Below are 20,652 nucleotides of genomic sequence, written 5' to 3' on the forward strand. Positions count from 1 at the left end.
AGTATTTGTTGTTTTCCAAAAATCTGTGATGTATGTGCAGTTCATTATTCAGTTCCTGGTGGAAATGAAAAAGTCAGCATGTCCCAGTAACTATTTGCACAATCTTTGTTTTTCTTTCTGATGGATTTGAACACCTGAGTATGGGCAATTTTTCAGCTACTCTGTATGGATTCCTTTAGCAGTCCAATTTCCATCCCTGAAATTTCACCTGCCCATTAGCAAGTGCCGTAGAAGCACCTTTCCCCAGCTAGAAAGAGAGAATCTAGGGTCTGATTTTTTCAAAGGTTTTAAGTACCTCCAGACACCACTGACTTCAAGGGAAGTTGAGGTGCCCAAGATCTCTGAAAAATCTTTTAACCTCAAGTAGTGTCACTCCTCACATTCATTCAGTGTGAGTATAGGTGGAACAGATGGACATTAAAGGAGTTTGCAGACATTGTCACCCATCGTTCCAGTTGCTGAGTCCAGAGTCTCCTGGAGCTCTTAAAGGAAGATCAAAGGTATTACTTGAACATCCTCTTCTGATCTGAATGTTTGGATGGCTCAGTGGTTTGCACCCTGGCCTCCTAAACTCAGGGTTGTGAGTTCAATGCTTGAGGGGACTATTTAGGAACCTGGGGCAAAAATCTTATCTGGGGATTGGCCCTGCTGTGGGTTAGACTAGATGATCTCCTGGGCCCTTTCCAATCCTGATATTCTATGTCTTTGCCTCAGCAAATCCTGCCCCTTCCTTTAAGGATAGAGAGGAAAGCTATTCTAAGGCTTATTTTTTTGCAGTGTAGACATACCCTAACTTCCTTGCTGGTTTAGGCTTCCAAAACAGAGCAGAGTCCTGATCCAGCCCCCTGAGTTGAATCAGGCCATAGGAAATCTAGCCTCACAACGTGTATCCAAACCAATAGCTGTTGTGTGGCAAAATACCCTAGTTGCTTTTGCAAAATTTAACCTTCTACACCTCTTTCCAAAGCTTTCCCCACCCTGCCAAATGAGTTATTTTCCTTCCTTCCTTCCTGCAGGAACAAACTGCCATAGGGCGACTGGCCCTTGTAACTGAAGTAGGTGCAGGGCCCCTGGGCCAAAACAAGTGTTCCCACTTGCCCCAATTAAGGGCTGCACCTGGGGCTATAAAGGGCCAAAGACCGCAAATGAATGAGAGCTACCTGAGAGAGAGGGAGCCAGGAAGCTGCAGGAGGCAGGGCTGCTATAGTCTCCTGGCAGGTAAGGTAGTGAGAATGCCTAAAATGTAAAGGGTCAGTTGAAGGCCTGTGTTTTTTGTTTAAAGCAGATCCACAATCTTAAACACAGAGACCACAGGTGTGGCAGTGAGGCCTTAGCAAGCTGGGGAGATGCCCTGCCTTGGTGCAAACACGTTAGCTGTGTATGATTGATAAGGACCATATTGAGGTTTTTTTTTTTTTTTTTTTTTGAAAGGGTTAGCAAGGGCCTGGTTATAGCTGGGAGCATTCAGTATGGTATGAAACAGCTCCCACCAAGCCAAGGTTGGTTACTGACTTGGCCTCATTTCACTGGCTGTGGGCACTTTCCTACAGCGTTGTGGAGGGGGCTGCCGCTTGATATTTGCTTGCTGGAGTGTTTGTGAGGCTCTCAAACCAGGGGCAGAGATTTTTAAAGCTAAATAACAATTGTGGAAATTCAAGAATACAAGGACTCTCCTCTATTGCTATGGTCAGAGGAGTGTGATTGACTTGTGGGATTCAATCAACCTGTCGAAAGATCTAAGCAAATACTGCTGTTGGAGAATCCTTAGCAGTAGCGAAGGCCTATTTTACTGAACTAGGCAGGAATGACAGACCCCGATTCAGAAAATCTGGACTATCTGGTCTTCTCTAAAAATCACTGATTCTGTTAGGTCTGTTTCTGTAACGTGTATTGCTCTGAGCCTTCTCATCTGGTGATCCAGGCCAAGAGGTCCCTGTTCGTAGGCTCATTGCTTAGCTTTGATGGCAAGCCAAACTTTGTATTCTACATGTCATGTATTTTGATACTCTATCATCTCTCTCTTCTAGGTGCTAAGGCTCACTGAGCTGTGGGCACAGCAAGTGATCACACTTAGTATCAAGAGGATGTGAGATAGGCAGGAAGATATCTAGGGACAAGCAGTGGCCTCATCATATAGTACTTGCCACTCTTAGACCCTAGCACTTTTCACCAAAAAAAAAGATATGAGCTACAGATGAACTGGTCCCAGTAGCATGATAGGAGATTGACTGTGCTGTAGGGAACGTTTGTCTTGTTACTCATCTAAGCAGGCGTACATTTCATCTCTGACAGCTGGTACGAATATATGTACCCTTTGCCTGTCTTCCAGCATCTGCATTGCTCTCATCGGCTTTCAAGCAGTACTTCCTGTTCAGGCTGGTGAAATGACAAGAATTGTACCACCAGGCTCCCTTATAGACCCAGTTGCGTGACTGTTTATCATGGTTGCGGCCTATGGTTGAAAGCAGTGTGTTCTTTAAGTTACTAAAGGAATCACCTGGATTAAAACAACATTAACGACTTGCTACAAATGGTTACAAGTCAAATTGCCCCAAAGGCCTGACCTTTCAGGAAGATTTATGTGTCTGCTCCTGAAGAACCCTTAGTACTGTAGACGGGCATAACAAAAACAAATGGCTGGAAATTTCGGCCTGACAAATTCAAATTAGAAATAAGGCGCAAATTTTTACAGTGAGGGTGATTAACCAATGGAAGAAACTACGAAGTGAAGTGGTGATTCTCTGTTGCTTGAAGTCTTCAAATCAAGACAGGGGTTTGTCTACACGGCTCTGTAGTGAGGACTACATGGGTGTGACTTGTAGTGCGCACCAAAGTGTTGCTGTATAACTGCGCCATGTAGACACTGCTAGGTCAGACTCAAAGGTATCTAGTTAACGTTAACATGGTCCTGTTTCTGATAGGATTGTTATTGTAAACTGAGCTCTTTTAGCTCAGGCTAGCAAGGTCTGTGGTTAAAGCGCAACACTTCAGTGCGCACTGCAAATCACACCCACGCAGTCCTCACTATGGGGCTGTGTAGACAAGCTCTGGATTACTTGCACTTCCTTGCCTTTCAGTCCAAAGGAGCCAGCATCTGCTTTTACTCCTGATAAAAAGAGAAGATGCAGAAATATCAGTAAGGGGAGGGGAAGGCTCACAACTGAGATCAGGATAAATATTTCAGGCTAAATCTTCATGCCAGGACCCAGACAGAGCAGCTGGGCAGGAGATCCAGGGAACCAGCAGATCCGCTCTCCAAAGGATATTTCAGGCCTCCACTCGGGCTGTGGCCATGCCCATGGTCTGCCCCGAGGCCCTGCCTCACTTTCCTGAAGCCGGGGTGGGCTCAGCTCCAGTTGGCAGCCTGGAGCTCAGGGGTCAGGCCAGCCATGTTTGGGGTGGGGGCAAGACCCTTGGGCAGAAGGGGCATGGCCAGGGGCTGGCTAGCCTCCCCAAAGAGGGGGGAGTCATCTGCTGTCCATGTTTCAGACTATTGGCTGATGTGGCCCTCTGCACCTTAGCTGCAGGGTGGAAGGCCAGTGAATTGAAGGAGCAGCAAATGAACTGTCTGCCCGCTGAGGCTGTCACTGCCCCACAGCCTGCCTCACTGAATCTTACCTCCTCACTGAGGGTTACTGCAGTGGTTCTGCTGCCAAGCAGCCCTCCATGGCCACAAGGGAGAGGCTCTGCCTCCCTGAGAATAAAACACTTTACAAAAATGTGCCCTGAAGGGTTCATCCAAATATTTACAAATCTCTCCTGGTATTTCAAGCACGTACTGCACAAACACCGTTATTATCTGTTCTTTGTTACTTTACCTTTTTGCTCTGCTGGCCCCACCTTGCCTGGGATCTTCTGAGCAACACTTTCTCTTGAAAGGCAGATGAAGACTTGAATATTTTATATGATGCTTGTGGTATATTGAAATAATTGCGACCTATCACTTTCCAGGGTTTTCCTGGTCCTGACATGCTCTGTAGGAAAGGGTGCAATCTAGGCCAAGCAGCAGTCAGCTTGCAGGTAGACCACTGAAAGCAAGGTGGGGTGCATTGTGCCTCTCTTTTAGGGAGCAGCCTGATTTGTCTTTCTCTGTTTCTGGGTTCTTGTTGTTGTTTTGAATTCTTAGAAGTAACATAGTGATGTTTCAAGAGTCTCTTATGTTTTTTATCTAGTTCTGTGTGTAAGCTGTGGAAAATAACAAAGGTGAAAACTTTACATGTACCAACTGAAAATGAAGCACGCTCCCACATCTGCTGTCCCCTGGCCTCACTCTGGTTGTCTTTACCCAGTGTAACTCCACTGTAAAAACGTGTGCAAACCACTTTGTGAGCTAAGGATGAGCCCCTTTAGCTGAGAGTCCTACAGACTAACTGCTATGAGAGTCTCTAGCAGACTGGTGACATTTCAGTACATGCTAATGCTACAAATTAAAGGCACAGGAGAAGAGCAGGGATGTATGTCTAAGACTGAAATATAGTAGATGTGGGGAAACAGCCCCTTTTAAATGAGCAGGTTGGAAAATGGTAAATTAATAATAGGAAATGTTCTTCACAAAAGGCACAGCTGTTAGCACATTTGCGCAACTAACTTCCTGTTTTGTCTAGTCTTCTGCCTGGTAACTTGGAGTTTGAAGATTCCTGCCTACATAGGTTGCTCTGAGAACCTTAGCCAGAGTGTTCTGGCTTCAGATACGCAAGTAGCCCGCCTCTAAGCAGCACCCCTCGTGCTTCTGTTGTTCTGTGGAATGATAAAGGAACGGAAACAGACAGTGTTTCGGAGCAGGGTCATTGTGCAGTTGGTGTTCTTCGCTGCAGGGTGAGAGAGGTTTGTGCTGTGATCAGGATGTTTTTTAGCATTCCCTGCACATCTTATTTCCAGGGTCCTTGTGAGGTTCTCTGGATAACTTGTGTTAAATGGAGTTCCATGACAGGAGAACTTGATATCGGCATTCTGGGATCCGGCCTGGCTTCTGGATGGAATTCAAAGTATGTGTGTGTATTAACCCATAAAGTCCTGAGAGGTCTGGAACCTGGTTCCCTGAGAAACTGTCCCTCCACTGGGCCTATTGCCATAGCAGAGATCAGCCTCCTCCCCAGGAGAAGGTAGGAGCTCTGGGCAGGCTCTCAGAATCCCTCAAGTAGGGGATTCACCCTCTACCTTGGATTTGTTAAGCTCTCAGGCATGCTGCAAACCCTCTCTCCCCCAGGCTTCTCGGGAGGGAGTGGGCTGTGAAATGGAGGGGTTGTCAATTTACTTCAATTATCCTCCTCAGAGTGTTCGTCAGGATGAGCTTGATTTGAAGCAGGGACTTGAGCTCGCATCCCAGCTGGGATGCCTTAATCAGCAGGCTATTCTGGGGTAGGCCTCTCTCAACCTCTCCTGTTGGCGCTGTCCCACTTTGTATGAAAAATTGCACATTAATTGGAGCAGGGACTTGAACCTGACTCTCTCCTGTCCTACCTGAACCATTGCTCTGTAGAGACATTCTTGCTCTTTGGGCCAATACGTATTTATTATCTTATACAAAGTGAACCAGCAAAACTGACACCACTGCAGTAAAGCCAGATGATTAGGATGCTCACTTGGGATGTAGGAGACCTGCACTCAAGTCTCTGCTCCAAATCAAATCCCTTTCCTGCCTGAACTTAGATCTCCTACCCCCTGACTACTAGGCAAAGGGATGGATGGGAGCACCAATACCCCAGTGTTCTGTGTCTGTGAGGTGTACTCTGACCATGCCTCTATGACTGGGCCCCACAGGTCAGCTGTGGGGGGACCTTCTAGTGTGAGAAGCTGGAGAATTCCCTTGTTAGCTCTGGGGAGGCATTGATATTTGGGTGGCTTTGCGTATGATTACTGGTGGCAGCTTAAGCACTTTGAGGGCAGGCAGCCACTGAGTGGTGGTTTTGAGGATGTCAGTGGCACCTACATGGTGGATTCAGGTGCCTTTAAAAGGCAGTTAGGCACCTAAGTACCTTTGTGGATCTAGCCCCAACTGCTGCAATTGTCTAATTCTCACTCAGTGCCTGGGGAGGTACCTCCTCCACGTTTACAGCTCCAGGTTCTACTTTGGGACCTGCAGCACTGGGTATCCCACGGCATCTGTGAAGACCAGAGAGTTTATCAGGACACTGAGAGACCCGCAATCCTCACCCCTCCCCCTCTGCCCAGGGAAAAGAAATGGTACAGGAAGGGTTGCAGGAGTTGAAATAATCTCAGAAGCAAGCTTCCCTTTGTCTTGTTCATTGGCTATAAATCTGGTATAAGATCTAGGAGTGAAGTTTGTAATATACAAACATCATGATTATAAGAATGAAGGCAATAAGACAAAACAATGGTAAAGGTTTTAGGATCAGAAATGTTTTGTTAACTCCCTCGGGGCAAGGGGGACTCAGTAAATTAGAACTTACACGTTTTTTGGCTGCTTATGAGTGCTACAGAAGTTGACTGGAGGAGGAGCAATTAGATGAATCTTCACAACTAAATGAGCATTATTGCCATGTACCATTGTGCTAGGCACTGTACATACACACAATAAATGGGCAGTCACTGCCCCAAGTGTGTTTAATCTAAATAAAAGAAAAGCATTAATATCCTCACATTACAGACTGGGAACTGTAGTGGGGCAACTGCCCCACTCTGGTGTGGAAGCAGTTAAAGCAAGCCAGAGAGGGTGTGCATAGCCCCAGCCAATCATGGAAGGGTTTATTGGGAGCCAGTGAAGTGGAGACTTGAAAGCAGCCAATCGGGGCCAGGCTGGCCCCTATAAGAAGGCTGCAGGGCAGAGGAAGGCAGTCTCTCTCTGTAGGGCAAGGGAGAAGAACTGGCTCTTACAGAGTGAGGCACCTAAGACAGAGCAGGGCTGGTCAGGGTCAGCTGAGGCTGGGGAAGCTCTAGGCTGATGACTGCCAGACTGGGGCTCTGACACAATGGGGCAGAGAAGATCCTGGGGCAACAGAGAAGTGGCCCAGGGAAGCAGGCAGTAGAGGAGAGTTGGAGGAGGGCAATCAGTGGTTGCCACTAGAGGGTCCCTGGGTCAGGGCCCGAGTAGGGGGCAGGCCTGCCTCCACCTCCACCCCCGACTTGGGAGTGACATGGGTCTCACTGTGAGGATGGTGGAGACTGATAGAGTAACAGTGAGCGAGACACAGCCTCTGGTTCAAGCCTTCACAAGCGATGAACCAAAGTCAGGCCATGTATTAAAGCAAAATACATGAATGTGGCAAAGTTGTTGCTAGTGTACGGCACTAGATACACCTCTACCCGATATAACGCTGTCCTCGGGAACCAAAAAACCATACTGCATTATAGGTGAAACAGCGTTATATTGAACTTGCTTTGATCTGCCAGAGCACGCAGCCCCACATCCCTGGAGTGCTGCTTTACCATGTTATATTGGGTCATGTTCTATCAGGGTAGAGGTGTATCTGTATTCGCTAGAATATATTTAATACATTTCAATTTAGTACAAATTTACAATTTAGTACAGTTTAAGAAAATACTGAGTAGGGATTTTTTTAAGATCTTAGGAACAAGGAGAGGTAACAAACAGTCTGACTCACGTAAGTTGTCTCGGTTTTTTGTCTTTGCTGTAAACAAGTAGAACTAGATTGCTATATCTGGCCTGAGACTGGTACTGGAGGATCTGCTCTTGAAAATTTTAGGAGGGTGTCAAATACTCTTTCAGGAGGGGGGGAGAGCCAGATATCTCAATCTCCACTGGAAGAAGAGTTTTCAAAGGGCTCTGCTCCGAAGACATTAGCTATTGAGAGTCAAACTCACAACTAAGGTGCTTTCCATGTTTAAATGTCAACAATCCCTTTGGGTGCTGATGAATAGCAGGGAGCCGAACTGACCACCAAAATGTTGCTGTCCAGTCAGGAGGTTGTAGCTATATGGAAAACTTCTTACTTTCATTCCTGTGGTTTGACACCAGAGATGACACGATTGGGGGGGAGGGATAGCTCAGTGGTTTGAGTATTAACCTGCTAAACCTAGGGTTGTGAGCTCAATCCTTGAGGGGGGCATTTGGGGAACTGGGGTAAAAAACCTGTTTGGGGATTAGCCCTGCTTTGAGCAGGGGGTTGGACTAGATGACCTCCTGAGGTCCCTTCCAGCCTTAATAGTCTATGATTCTATTATGATGATTATGCATAAAGCACCCAGAAATACACCAGGCCCTTTATGGAACAAATAAAAACAACACAGTATAGTTCCTTTCTGACAGATTAACAAACTCATTTGGGATATTATAGCCTAATTAGATACAGTTAAGTGAAGACAACTTCCTCATGTGCTATCATCAGTGCGAGGGAGGGAGGAGTCAGCAGGGCTGAGAACACAGGATAAATCAGAACAAAGGGGCAGGTTCACAGAAGGCTGCAGTTTTCAACCACTTGTCTCCCTACTTATCCTGTGCTCGTCCCTGAGGTGCCCAAGAGCAGTGGGCTGCACCTTCTGGCTTTTATTGCTGGACATTGAATCCAGGGAAAATGCTGAATGGCTGAGATTGTGACAGACTAATTGTTGCAAGAGATCATTTTGGGAATGAGATCTACCTACACTGACAGACAGGCTATCTGATGTTAAAACACAGTGCCCCTTATTTAATTGCTGATGGGAACATGGCAGCTTCTATGAAGCCCCTGTTCATTCCCTTCCTTCATGGGCCTTCAAGAGAAAGGGAAGCTGCATTACCCTCAAATATTCAGAACACTTGCAGCTCTGCACTAAGACAGCAACTAATCACATTTCATGTGTGAGAGCTTCTGTTGGCATCTTCAGGGGTCAGGAAGGGTTTTTCCCCAATATGCAATTGGCTCGATGTATTCTGGGTTGGTGTTTTTTGTCATTCCTCTGAAGCATCAGATTGGCCACAGCTTGAGACAGGCTACTGGCTGGGGTGGGTCAGTGCTCTGGGGTGGTACAGAGAGCCCTATTTCTCAGATCCATGGCTTGCGAGTCTTCCTGCTTGGGTTCAAGCTGATCACCAGAGTTGGGGTCAAGAAGGAATTTCCCCCAGATTGCCAAGCATCTTCAGGTATTTTCACCTTCCTCTGCAGCATGGGGTATGGATCACCACCTAGGCCCAGATGGGCCTATCTCACTTCATCAGTTCTCTCACCTACCTAATTCTCTGCCACTGCAGGGGCCTAGCTGGCATCATGCTCTCCTGTTCTGTGTGTGTGGCACTCCACACTTGAGCCTCCTGAGGGCTGAAATGCTTTAGTCTAACTCATGCTATTGGGCTCCACAGAGGAATAACTGGGTGACGTGTAAGGGCCTGCAATGTACAGGAGGTCAGACTAGAGCTAATAGACCTTAAGGCCAGAAGGGACCATGAATCTCTGAATATTGCAGGATTTGAGCTCAGCATTTTGAGGGACCAGGTGGCACCTACAACTAAAGATGTCTGGAGGGTAGCACCTATATTTCCTCACCATTAGATTGTATCCAGTTGGGTAGGACCCCTGAACACATTCAGAACAGTGTTACTTTCCCATCTGGCTGCTAGCACTTGCTCTGCTCCTTAGCTGCCCTGGAACCCTCTTGGAAGGAAAGGGAAATACCGATTCAAAAGAGTTGTTTGGCATCGTGTTAATTGTACTTTCAAATATGGGGGCTTCGGATTCTCTTCTTCCTTACACATGAATAGATGCATGGGTGGAGATTCCCAAAGCTGATTTAGGCTAAATCCACACTTCTGGCAGTGTGCAGAGAACAGACGCCGCACAGCCAGCTAGCACGGGTATAAAGAGCAGTGGAGCTGGTGAGACACAGCTTAGTAGAATGCCCTGTGCATGGGAATCCCCAGGGTATGTACCTTACTCAGCTCTCTACACACCCCAGCAGTGCTGCCCCACATCCACATTGCTCTTCTTAGCAGTGTAGTGTCCCACTGCCTGCCTACTGTGGGAACCTTTCTCTACTGCAGTGAAAGGCTCCAGCGGCAGGGAAAGGCTCTCACATCTCCCCATTGCCTGAACTGTTCACTGTGCATAGTAGGTTCACTCTGCAGTGACCAGTGTGGATGCAGCCTGCTGTTCACTGCAGCATGTGGCTACACATGGGGAGCCTGTACTTCACACTCCACCATAAGTGTAGACATAACCTAAGCGATTTAAATCCACAACTCCCATTAATAAAAACACAGCACAGCACCATTTCCTACAATGCTGATCTATTTGGTTTACATTAGTTACAAAACTTGTCCGTGTAGCATGTAATTTGCTCTCACTCTCTTCTGTTTCCCAACCGGGGGGTGGGTGTACTTCTTACACCTTGCATAAGGGAAACATTCCTAACATGCAGCTGCAATGATCCAGAAATGACTCTCTCTCAAACCAACAGCATCAGAAACACTAACTCTATAACAAGGAGCAGCTCTCAGGCCAGAAAATCTCTGTAGGTTTATATCATGAGGATCAGGGCCAGGAAACATCAGCCATATAAAAGTGAATCTTGTGTCCTTCTTTTTTAGCATTATTTCAGAAGGGAAAACTCATTTTTCCAGCATGGCTTCAGCTGCTGAGCCCAGCGACCCATCCAACGTGTGGTGGTACACAAGAGGTAGAGTCTGCTATGGTGGCAATGGAAGGCCAACAGATACAGGCATCAAGACTTGTGTTTCGGGGCTGCTTGGGGACTCCCACTCTTAGTCAGGGAGGATTAAGTTTATTGCAAAAGGTGATGTGCTGTGTCGCTCTCTCCATAACTCCCTCTAACATCTCACAAACTAAGATATGGAGCACTTGCTGCTCTTGAGAGTCACAGCAGAGTTGGTGGGAGAAGGAAGAGTGGGTGGGAATTGACCAAGGGAAAAGGTATGATCCTCAAATGAACACAAGGGCAGGCTGTGGGCTCGGGCAAGAGCAAAATAATTAACAGAGCAGATGGAAAAGAGACATTGGATACAGCATGGAAAGGACACATACCAAAGTAGGCTTGCTTGGATCATGCCACATGTCAGCATGACTGGCTTTCCTGTCAGGTGCCACAGGCCTGAATGTCCTCTCTGACAGCCTGTGGGAGTACTCGTACCCTTTGCCTGTTTTCCAGTTCATGCTGTCTGCATTGCTCTCATGGGCTCCCAGCCAGCACTGCCCATTTAGGCTGGAGAAATGACAACTGTTGTACCACCAGGCTCCCTTGCATCCTGCAGCGCAGTTGCTGGAATTGTGATCGTTGTAAATGGCATGTTACAGCTGAAGGAATCTCCTGTATCAAAGCAATTTTGCTGATCTAGTCCAAGTGGCCAGTTTCATTCCCAGTCCTGCACTGGGATTGTCCATTTCACTGAGCTCCAGGAGTTCCTCACAGTAATGCAGAGAGGTTGCAGTTACGTTTGAGTTCCTTTGGGAAGGGAGGATAAATTCTGAAAGTACGAGGCAGGGAATCATTTTAAAATGCATCCCCCTCTCAGTACTGGGGGTTGTGCTTGTAAAGCAAAGAGCCCAGAAAATGAACTGTGGATCTCCCAAAGGAGGAAGAGCTGGAAACTTTGCTTTCAGTGATTAGATAAGATAACCGAATGGCACCACATCTGGGTGAGATCAGCACTGGGATTACATCACCAGGAACACTGCTTGGGACCCTGCTGCTGAAGATTCAAATCCATGGGTGTAATTTATGTTAACCCAGTATGGAGTTTTGACCCCCCTAGTGGCTGGGCCTTGTACACAGGTTTTTGAATTTGCTGTTTTTCTCCATGCTTTCAGAGCTAACTCTTTAACTCTGGTACTGGAGGCTCATGCTTTTAGATCCAGAGATCCTCCTTCCAATCACTACAGACAATCCTCCCAGGAGTTGTCACATGTCGATGATGCACTTTCCCAGTGCACTGTAGGGAACTGAGTTTCCAGATGCTGTAATGTAACCTAACCTGGTGCATCAACTGTGTGGCTTTTCCCTTAAAAGTTTAAGTACATAGATTTGCAGAAGGGGAGGAATCGTATGGCGCTGTTGGCCTTGCCTGGCTTTTTTCCCTGATGCTATAAAAGGTACAGAAGTTGCCCAGGACCTACCTGCAACCCCACCAACAAAGTCTCCAAGAATGAGCTTGTATTTCTCAGTCTCCCCTGAAATCCTGAATGACTTGTACTTGACAAACACATGGTTGTTTTCAAAGTCTGAGGTCGATGCACAGCTCGTTTGTCTGGCTTGACAAAGCCCAGGCTGGGATGATTTAGTTGGAGATTGGCCCTGCTTTGAGGAGGGGGTTGGACTAGATAGCTTCTGAGGTCCCTTCCAACGCTGATTATTCTATAAAGATGATAACAATAAGGAAAATGGATTGCTATTTTGCACAACAGTTGGGTTCTTTATTGGGGAACCACAGAGATTTGGCCTGGGGCTAGCAATTACCACTTCAGAGCCTTACTATAACAAACTCAATCCCCCAGTCTCACCTGGCCATTAATAAAGCATTTTGTCTCTAACTAAGAAGAGAGAAGTTTCATCCCCCTCATGATACATTGATAAGGAGGAGACACTGTCCTGGTTCCACTGATTTAGCCAAGGATCATTATTGGCTACTGCCATCAATGCACATGACACTTTACAATACAGATCCCAATGGATGCCCTGCCCTGAACAGCTTATCTAAAGGCAAGATTGTGCCTGTCCCTTGTGCAGATGCTTGGTGGGGACATACAAAGGCCTGTCACCAGCACAGCCCCTCTGCTTAGGGACTGTTCACTCTGTGTGCCCTGGGAAAGGCACATTGCTCCAAAGGAACAGGAAAACGTGGGATGGACACAAGGCCACTGTCCAGCCTCAGTTCTGACCCAGCTGCGCTGAGCAGGCTGCAGCCACCCTGTCTGCTGATGGTCTCAGGCAGAGATTATGCTCCACTCACACTCAGGTCATAGCTGAGGGTAAATCATGCAATTGGGGGCCCAATTCATCCCTCTGCCAATGCAGAGCCTGACACAGGGAAGAGGGGCTGGGTAGTGCTCCCCTCCCCAATTCTGGAACTGCCAAGGGGCAATTCAGCTCCCAACTCTAGCCAGGGATGCCCCAAAGATTGCCCAACTTGTAGCTAGCTTCTCAAGACTTTTTTTTAAAATGAGCTTTGCAGCAGGATTATCCAGGGAGCAGGACCATACAGGGCCCACCCCTTCCCAGCCCCGGAACAGGCCCCATCCAAGCCTGGCATGCCCCATATCATCTCCTGCACCAGGGATTCTTGCAGGGGGCCAAGAGCTGGCCATCTGCTTGGCCTAGAGGATCTTCCCCCATTGGGCATCTTCTCCCAGGAGGTGTAGGACTGTTCTGCAGTCTTTGCTGGGGTATTGCTGGCTGCAGTTTCAGAACCACCACTGGACTGTCTCACTCAGTCCACAGGGAGAACATAAGGAAAAACAACAGTAATTTAGTTAACAAACTGTTAACAGCTGGATAGTGTTGTCCCCCAGCCAGAATTCTGTCAGCTGGTTCCCAAAACCTCTCTGTACTAGTTCCAGTCGGGGGGGGGGGCGAATCCCCTGCCCCAACTCTGGAAAACCTGCAGGGAAAAGAGCAGGGCTCAGGTGGGAGACAGCACAGTGATTTGGATTCTTAATAGGGAATAAGCACATTACATCATGTTGTTGAAATCCATTTCTTTCCCATGACTGAAGGCTCAGCTCCCCTGGGCTAATGGTCAGTGTAGTAGCATAGCCCAGAATTGTATGGTCCCCATACACAGTGGTGAAAGCTGCCCGTATGATACTATCATCTTTTACACCAGCACTCTTAGAAGGAGGAAATATAACTAAAAGTCTGACCAAAAGTAGCATTCACAGTAATTGCGAGGGAAAAAATCTTTGCTAACCTGGAGCTTAAATTAAGGGGACTGGGTGGGGGAATCCCTTAGGAGAACACTGTGGTTTTCTCAAACTACTAATGTTCTAAAACTCTAAAATGCAAAATCTACATTCAAAAAGGTGGAACTGCACAGTTAACATTAGTCACCCTAGTCAACATTAAGTCTGGTCCACTTCTCTGCTCTCCCATCATGCTGTGTAGGGAAGGTGTGTTACTTGTACTTTTGATAAGGTTTTGCAAGTATCCATTAAATCCACTCTATTCAAGTTGGACCATGGAGTCCAGGCCCACTGTGATACACTCTGTAAAAACATGTGTTCTTCAGCTAGCAAAGATTGCTACTCCTTCTCTGCTGAGATTGCTCAATGGGAGCATATGGTCGTTCTGCTCAGTCATCTGTGCTGGGCAGTTCATTCTTCTATGGGTGCAATTAAAGGTGCTGGCCCACATCCTCAGAGGTACATAGGCTTCTAACTTCCACTGACTTGAAGTAGGTAAAATCTCATGGAAAGCAAGTTTAAGGGGAAAAACAATTGAAGACACTTGGCAGTTTTTCAAAGAGACATTATTAAGGGAACAAGAGCAAACTATCCCAGTGCATAGGAAAGATAGGAAGCATGGCAAGAGACCACCCTGGCTTAACCAGGAGGTCTTCAATGATCTAAAACTCAGTCCTACAAAAAGTGTTTATGTTAATCCTTTGTAATTTTCCCAAATACCACAAATATGTAGGGACAAAATTAGAAAGGCCAAGGCACAAAACAAGATTAAACTAGCTAGGGACATGAAGGGTAACGAGAACTTTCTACAAATACATTTAGAAGCAAGAGGAAGACCAAGGACAGAGTAGACCCGTTACTCAATGAGGGGGGAAAGACAATAACAGAAAATGTGGAAATGGCAGAGGTGCTTAATGACTCCTTTGTTTCAGTTTCTACCAAGAAGGTTGGTGGTGATTGGATGTCTAACCTGGTGAATGTCAGTGAAAATGAGGTAGTATCAGAGCCTAAAATAGGGGAAAAGTCAAAAATTACTTAGACAAATTAGATGTCTTCAGATTACCAGGGCCTGATGAAATGCATCGTAGAATACTCAAGGAGCTGACTGAGGAGATATCTGAGCCATTGGCAATTATATTTGTAAAGTCATAGACAGGAGACATTCCAGAAGACAGGAAAGGGGCAAATATAGTGACCACCTATAAATAAGGACAACCTAGAGAATTACAGACCAGTCAGCTTAACTTCTGTACCCAGAAAGATAATGGAGCAAATAATTAAGAAATCAGTTTGCAAATACCTAGAAGATAGCTCAGTGGTTTGCATATTTGCCTGCTAAGCCCAGGGTTGTGAGTTCAATCCTGGAGGGGGCATTTAGGGATCTGGGGCAAAAATCTGTCAGGGACAGTACTTGGTCCTGCTAGTGAGGGCTGGGGACTAGATCTGATGACCTTTCAAGGTCCTTCCAGTTCTATGAGAGATGATTTTATAATGAAGTGATTAGTAACAGTCAGCATATATTTGTCAAGAACAAATTGTGTCAAACCAACCTGATATCTATCTTTGACAGGGTAACAAGCCTTGTGGATAGGGAGGAAGCAGTAGATGTGGTATATCTTGACTTTAGTCAGGCTTTTGATACTGTCTCGCATGATCTTCTCATAAACAAACTAGCGAAATACAACCTCGATGGAGCTACTATAAGGTAGAGGCATAACTGGTTGGAAAATCATTCCCAGAGAGTAGTTATCAGTGGCTCACAGTCATGCTGGAAGGGCATAACAAGTGGGGTTCCTCAGGGATCGGTTCTGGGTCTGGTTCTGTTCAATATCTTCATGAATGATTTAGATAATGGCATAGAATACACTTATAAAATTTGAGGCTGGGAAGGGTTGCAAGTGCTTTGAAGGCTAGGATTAAAATTAGAAATGATCTGGACAAACTGGAAAAATGGTCTGAAGTAAATAGGATGAAATTCCATAAGGACAAATGCAAATACTCCACTTAGGAAGGAACAATCAGTTACACCCAGAAAATGGGAGATGACTGCCTAGGGAGCACTGCGGAAAGAGATCAGGGGGTCACAGTGAATCACAAACTAAATATGACTCAACAGTGTAATGCTGTTACAAAACAGTGAACATCATTCTGGGATGTATTAGCAGGAGTGTTTGTAAGTAAGACACGAGAAGAATCTGAAACTCACCTTTTTCACGCAGTATATTATCCATCTCCATCTCTCTCCCCCTCCCCTAGGTAGAAGAAAGAATACAATGAAAATGTTAATGGTGCTTTTTGAGGTCCATATTGTAGCTGAACTTAATGTTGTGATGCTGGGGCATAATAGTACATAAAACAACCCCCTGTGTGGTTTCCTCTGATCCTGGTGCAACAGCAGCTGTGCACCCAGTATTTCCTGCCCCACATAGAAGAGGGAAATGGACCAAGGTTGATTATACTCCTCCACATCACTGGAGAATGGAGATAAGCCAGCACCAGGGATGGAGGAAGATTCATCTGAACCTAGTAAAGGGGTGGCACAGTTTGTCCCACCTGGAGCAATCCTTTCCCTGGGCTGCTCTTGGAAGGGTAAATCTATGCAACACCCCATGCTCAAAGCTGGAAGCAAAGACTTATTTTAGCCTCAAATGATTCTCATTTTGCATCTTTCTTCTGCCCTGGCGGATAAGTTCTCATTCGCAGAACAATTCTCTTTCTAAAGAGAGAGAACCAATTATAGATACAAGGCAGGAAATACTAAAAGGAACTGAAATCTCAAGGAAGCAGGATGCATTGACAGTGTTCTAAGAATCCACTCAAGCGGGGAAGAGCAAAGGTCACCTGGAAGGTAAAGGATCTAAAAATAACGCTTAAAACTTCTCTAGTGTCTCCCATGTGACAATGTCAAAGTGCTTTACAAACTTTTTAACCTCGCAAACATGTCTAGTAGGACACTATTCCTATGGATCATCTCACCTGCACTTTGTCCACTAATCCATGTCCCCCACGACTTCAAACCCTTGTGGGTTTTTTTTTTTTTTTTTTTTTTTTAATTGTTATCTAAAAAAACCCACTCAAAGGAAAATTTTCCTTCTCCCCTCAATTATGGGGTATTCTCCAAAGTTACACAAGCATAAGATGCTCAAAGGCCACTACGTAGTGCAAGACACTTACACTTTTAAGGTCCAATTATCTTGGGACCCATCAGGAGTAGAAATGGACCACTGGAAAAGAGATTCCTCATTTATTAATGGGGTAAATGGCATTTGCTGTTAAACCTGGAAGTTCCTGAGTTCAGACTTTGAAGTTAAAACATTGATATACATGAGGAAGCTATTTTAATTCCTCTTCAGAGGTTTTAAAATGTTATACAATTTCTCCTTCTTTCTGTATCAGTTATGGGAGTGCCACTGAAGAGAGATTTGCATCTAGTGTATGATATGTAGATAGTTAATCTAAAGAATCCCATTTACTGGTATGTAGAAATGTATAGTAATGTTCCTCAATAAGGAGGCTGAATAAAGTTGTTTTTGCACTACAAACAGCTTCCTCGATCTAGCTTGTAACATTGTCAACACTACCGCTGGTTGGGAATTTTTCAGTGGACTGTTTTTTTCCATCCAAAATATGCAGCTTTGCTGAAGCCAAAACTTGTCCTGAAAAAGGGTCGGTTTTGATGAATTTCCTGTTTGTTGTTTCCAAAAGTGTAGCAACTTTCAGTGTCTTGTTTGCACATTTTTGAGAGAGTTGAAATTGAAACAAAATATTTTGGAATTATCTGAGTGAAACATTTTAATTACCCTACAATGCAAACCCTCTGCAGGCCCAGGGCTGCTTGCTCTGCTGCCAGGACTCACCCCTCCAGTGGAGCTTGCAGTGACTCATCCCACAGACTTGCCACAGCAGCTTACCCCTGGGTAGGGCCCGAGTGGGATGACCCCCAGGCACAGATATTTCATGGGGTCTGCCACAGCTGCAAGTTAGTCAGTACAATAGCACCATTCGGTCACAGACCCTCCTCTTGCCTTGTGGTGGTACAGACACCCCAGGCTTACAGCCTGTCTGATCTGGTTCTTGTTCCAACCTTGTCGATGTCCTGCTACAACTCTGTTCCTGACTTGCTTTTAGGGTTGCCAGGTGTCTGGTTTTTGACTGGAACGCCTGGTCAAAAAGGGACCCTGGTGGCTCTAGTCAGCACGCAGGCTCCCTACCCAGTTCCACGTGGCTCCCGGGAAGCCACTGGCAAGTTCAGCTCCTAGGCGTAGGGGAAGCTATGGGGGCTCTGTGCACTGTCCCTCCCCCAAGCGCCAGCTCTGCAGCTCCCATTGGCCAGGAGCCATGGCTGATGGGAGCTGCAGGGAGCAGTACTTGTGGGTGAGGGGTAGTGTGCAGAGCTGCCTGGCTGTGCCTCCACCTAGGAGTCAGAGAAACATGTCACTGCTTCTGGGGAGCTTCCTGAGGTAAGAGCTTCCCAGAGCCCACACCTCTCGCACCCCTGCCCCAGCCTGGAGCTCCTTCCCTGCCCCCAGAACCCCTCCTTTCTGGCCAGAGCCCACACCCCCAGCTCGAATCCTCACATCCTCCTGCACCCCAACCCTCTGCCCCGGCCTAATAAAAATGAGCTAGTGAGTGAAGGGGTGGAAGGAGAAGAGTGGGGGGGGAGGGAAGATGAAGCAGTTTTCTGCTATTAGGAAGTTGGCAACCCTAAGGCTCCAGCCTGCACCAGCTTCCTGACCTCAGGCCCTCAGACTGACTCCACCCCAGCTTCAACCTTCAGCCTGCATCTAGACTGACTTCCATCCTGATTCGATTTGTCTATAGACTCTGGCCTTGTTTCTCACCCACGGCCAATCCTCGGATGGTCCTTGGCCTGGTCCTGACTCTACGGCTGGCTTCAATCCTTGGTACATGTGCTTGACCATGGCTCCAACCACCAGGCAAGACTACCTAGAACCCAGAGCCTGGCAGTCCCTAACCAACTCTTACAATTTTTTCCCCCACAAAACTGAAATTCTGAGATTTCAACTTTTCATCCCAATCTGGGATAGGAAATTGTTTTCTGAAGCCTCAAATTTTCATGGGATAGGAAAACTGTTTGCCTACCATTATACTTCTCGTTATGCACCCGCTGCCCCCCAGTGGTGAGAGCACTAATGTAGAGAACCTGCGTGAGAATTCTTGGCACCATGTCTCCTGACCCCACTCAGAACCTGTCTAGATAACCCACCGGCCATGTGCAGTGACCTGTGTACATAGTGCTTCCACTGCTGCTTCTACTGGTGAACCCACATCAACGGGGAAAGTTGAAGAAAAAAGTGCACTGTAAACAAAGTGCCTTTAAGCCTGGTTATTTGGACTTAAGGTCCCAGTTGTACCCCTAACTTTAGTAGATGAGACAGATCTACTGGGCAGATCTCTTTTGCCCTCTGAAGAGGGTTAGGGACAGCTGATTGCAGCATAATTTAGCTTACACTAGCACCTGCCTGCCAGCGAGGTGGGGGATCGAGGGCTGGGGAAGAGGTAGGAGATGTATTCTCTCCACTGGGCACTAGCAGAAAGTAAATGCAGTCTCAGGCTGCATTCACTAACTGCCCCATACCATCGGTGCTGTGTGGGAGGTGAGGTTTACCTGTGATAGGCTTGTAAAATACATACATCCCTATTGTGCCATATATCCTGTGTAGCTGGTGTTTGTTACATTCTAGCTTACCCTGACATGGGCCAAATATAACCTGTGAGCAATTCTTGCAGATGTTGCGTTATCTGCACAGCCCCATGCTGGTATATCTTTAGTCGGTTCAAGAGTTTCATCGTTCAGGAAAAATATCACTGAGGGGAATAGCAGAAAGAATCGTGTATGAAGAATGTCCTGTTTCCATGTTACTCTAGTGCTTTAAAAATGAATCTTAAATAGCTCTCTTGATATACAGGTGAGGGCAGAGGTTCTTATCTGTAGCCCCAAGTATTCCAGGGACTCCTTTATCTCCTAAAGAGAGATAACAGCCCGAAATCCTTGTTGGATGCATCAGTCACACTTTGCTCATTGTGCTCATCTTGGTGCTAACCTTGTCCTGGTGTTGGGAAAACCCAACCCCTCTATCATAAGCATTTCTCTCAAATCTGGACCTTAGCGTCCAAAATCTGGGTGCTTAGTATGAACCTCCAAGCTTAATTACCAGCCTGGATCTTATCTCGCTGCCACCAACCAGGAATCCGTGCCTGGTACACTTGAGCCCCCCAAAACCTTCCCTGGGGAACCCCCAAGACTCAGATGCTTTGAGTCTCCCAACCAAGGAAATAAACACATCCCTTCCTCCCTCTCCTCCGAGACTTTCTCTCTGGGCTGAACCCTGAGAGATTGAGCAACTCTTTACACACAATACCAAGAAAACATGTCTCCTTTCTTCCAACAAAGAGACAAAACCAACTACAAAGAAAACAGAGATGATCCTATCTTCTTCCCCTCCCACCAACTCCCTGGTGCTGCCGAGCTTACCCTCCCGTAGATCTAACACAAAGAGAATTCCTTCCCCTTGTTCTTGTAACCTACCGAGGAGAAACTCAACATCAGTCTTACAAAGAAAACTTTATATTATAAAAAAAAAAAAAAGAGAAAAGACATAAGAAATAAACTCTGCATCAGATGACAAATCAGGGCTTATGTGCTTAAAAATAATGAATAAACAGCTGATCAAAAAGAGATCAATTTGAAACATTCCAGCAAGTTACACACATGTAAATAACCAAAACAACATAAAAGCCATTATTGTTTTTCTTACTGTACTTACACAGTTGGAAACAGAAGATACGATAGAAGAAGCTTCTCATAGCTGGAGAGAAAAACAAA

The sequence above is a fragment of the Chelonoidis abingdonii genome, chromosome 24 (assembly GCF_003597395.2).
Source record: "Chelonoidis abingdonii isolate Lonesome George chromosome 24, CheloAbing_2.0, whole genome shotgun sequence".
NCBI classification, from domain to species: Eukaryota; Metazoa; Chordata; order Testudines; family Testudinidae; genus Chelonoidis; species Chelonoidis abingdonii.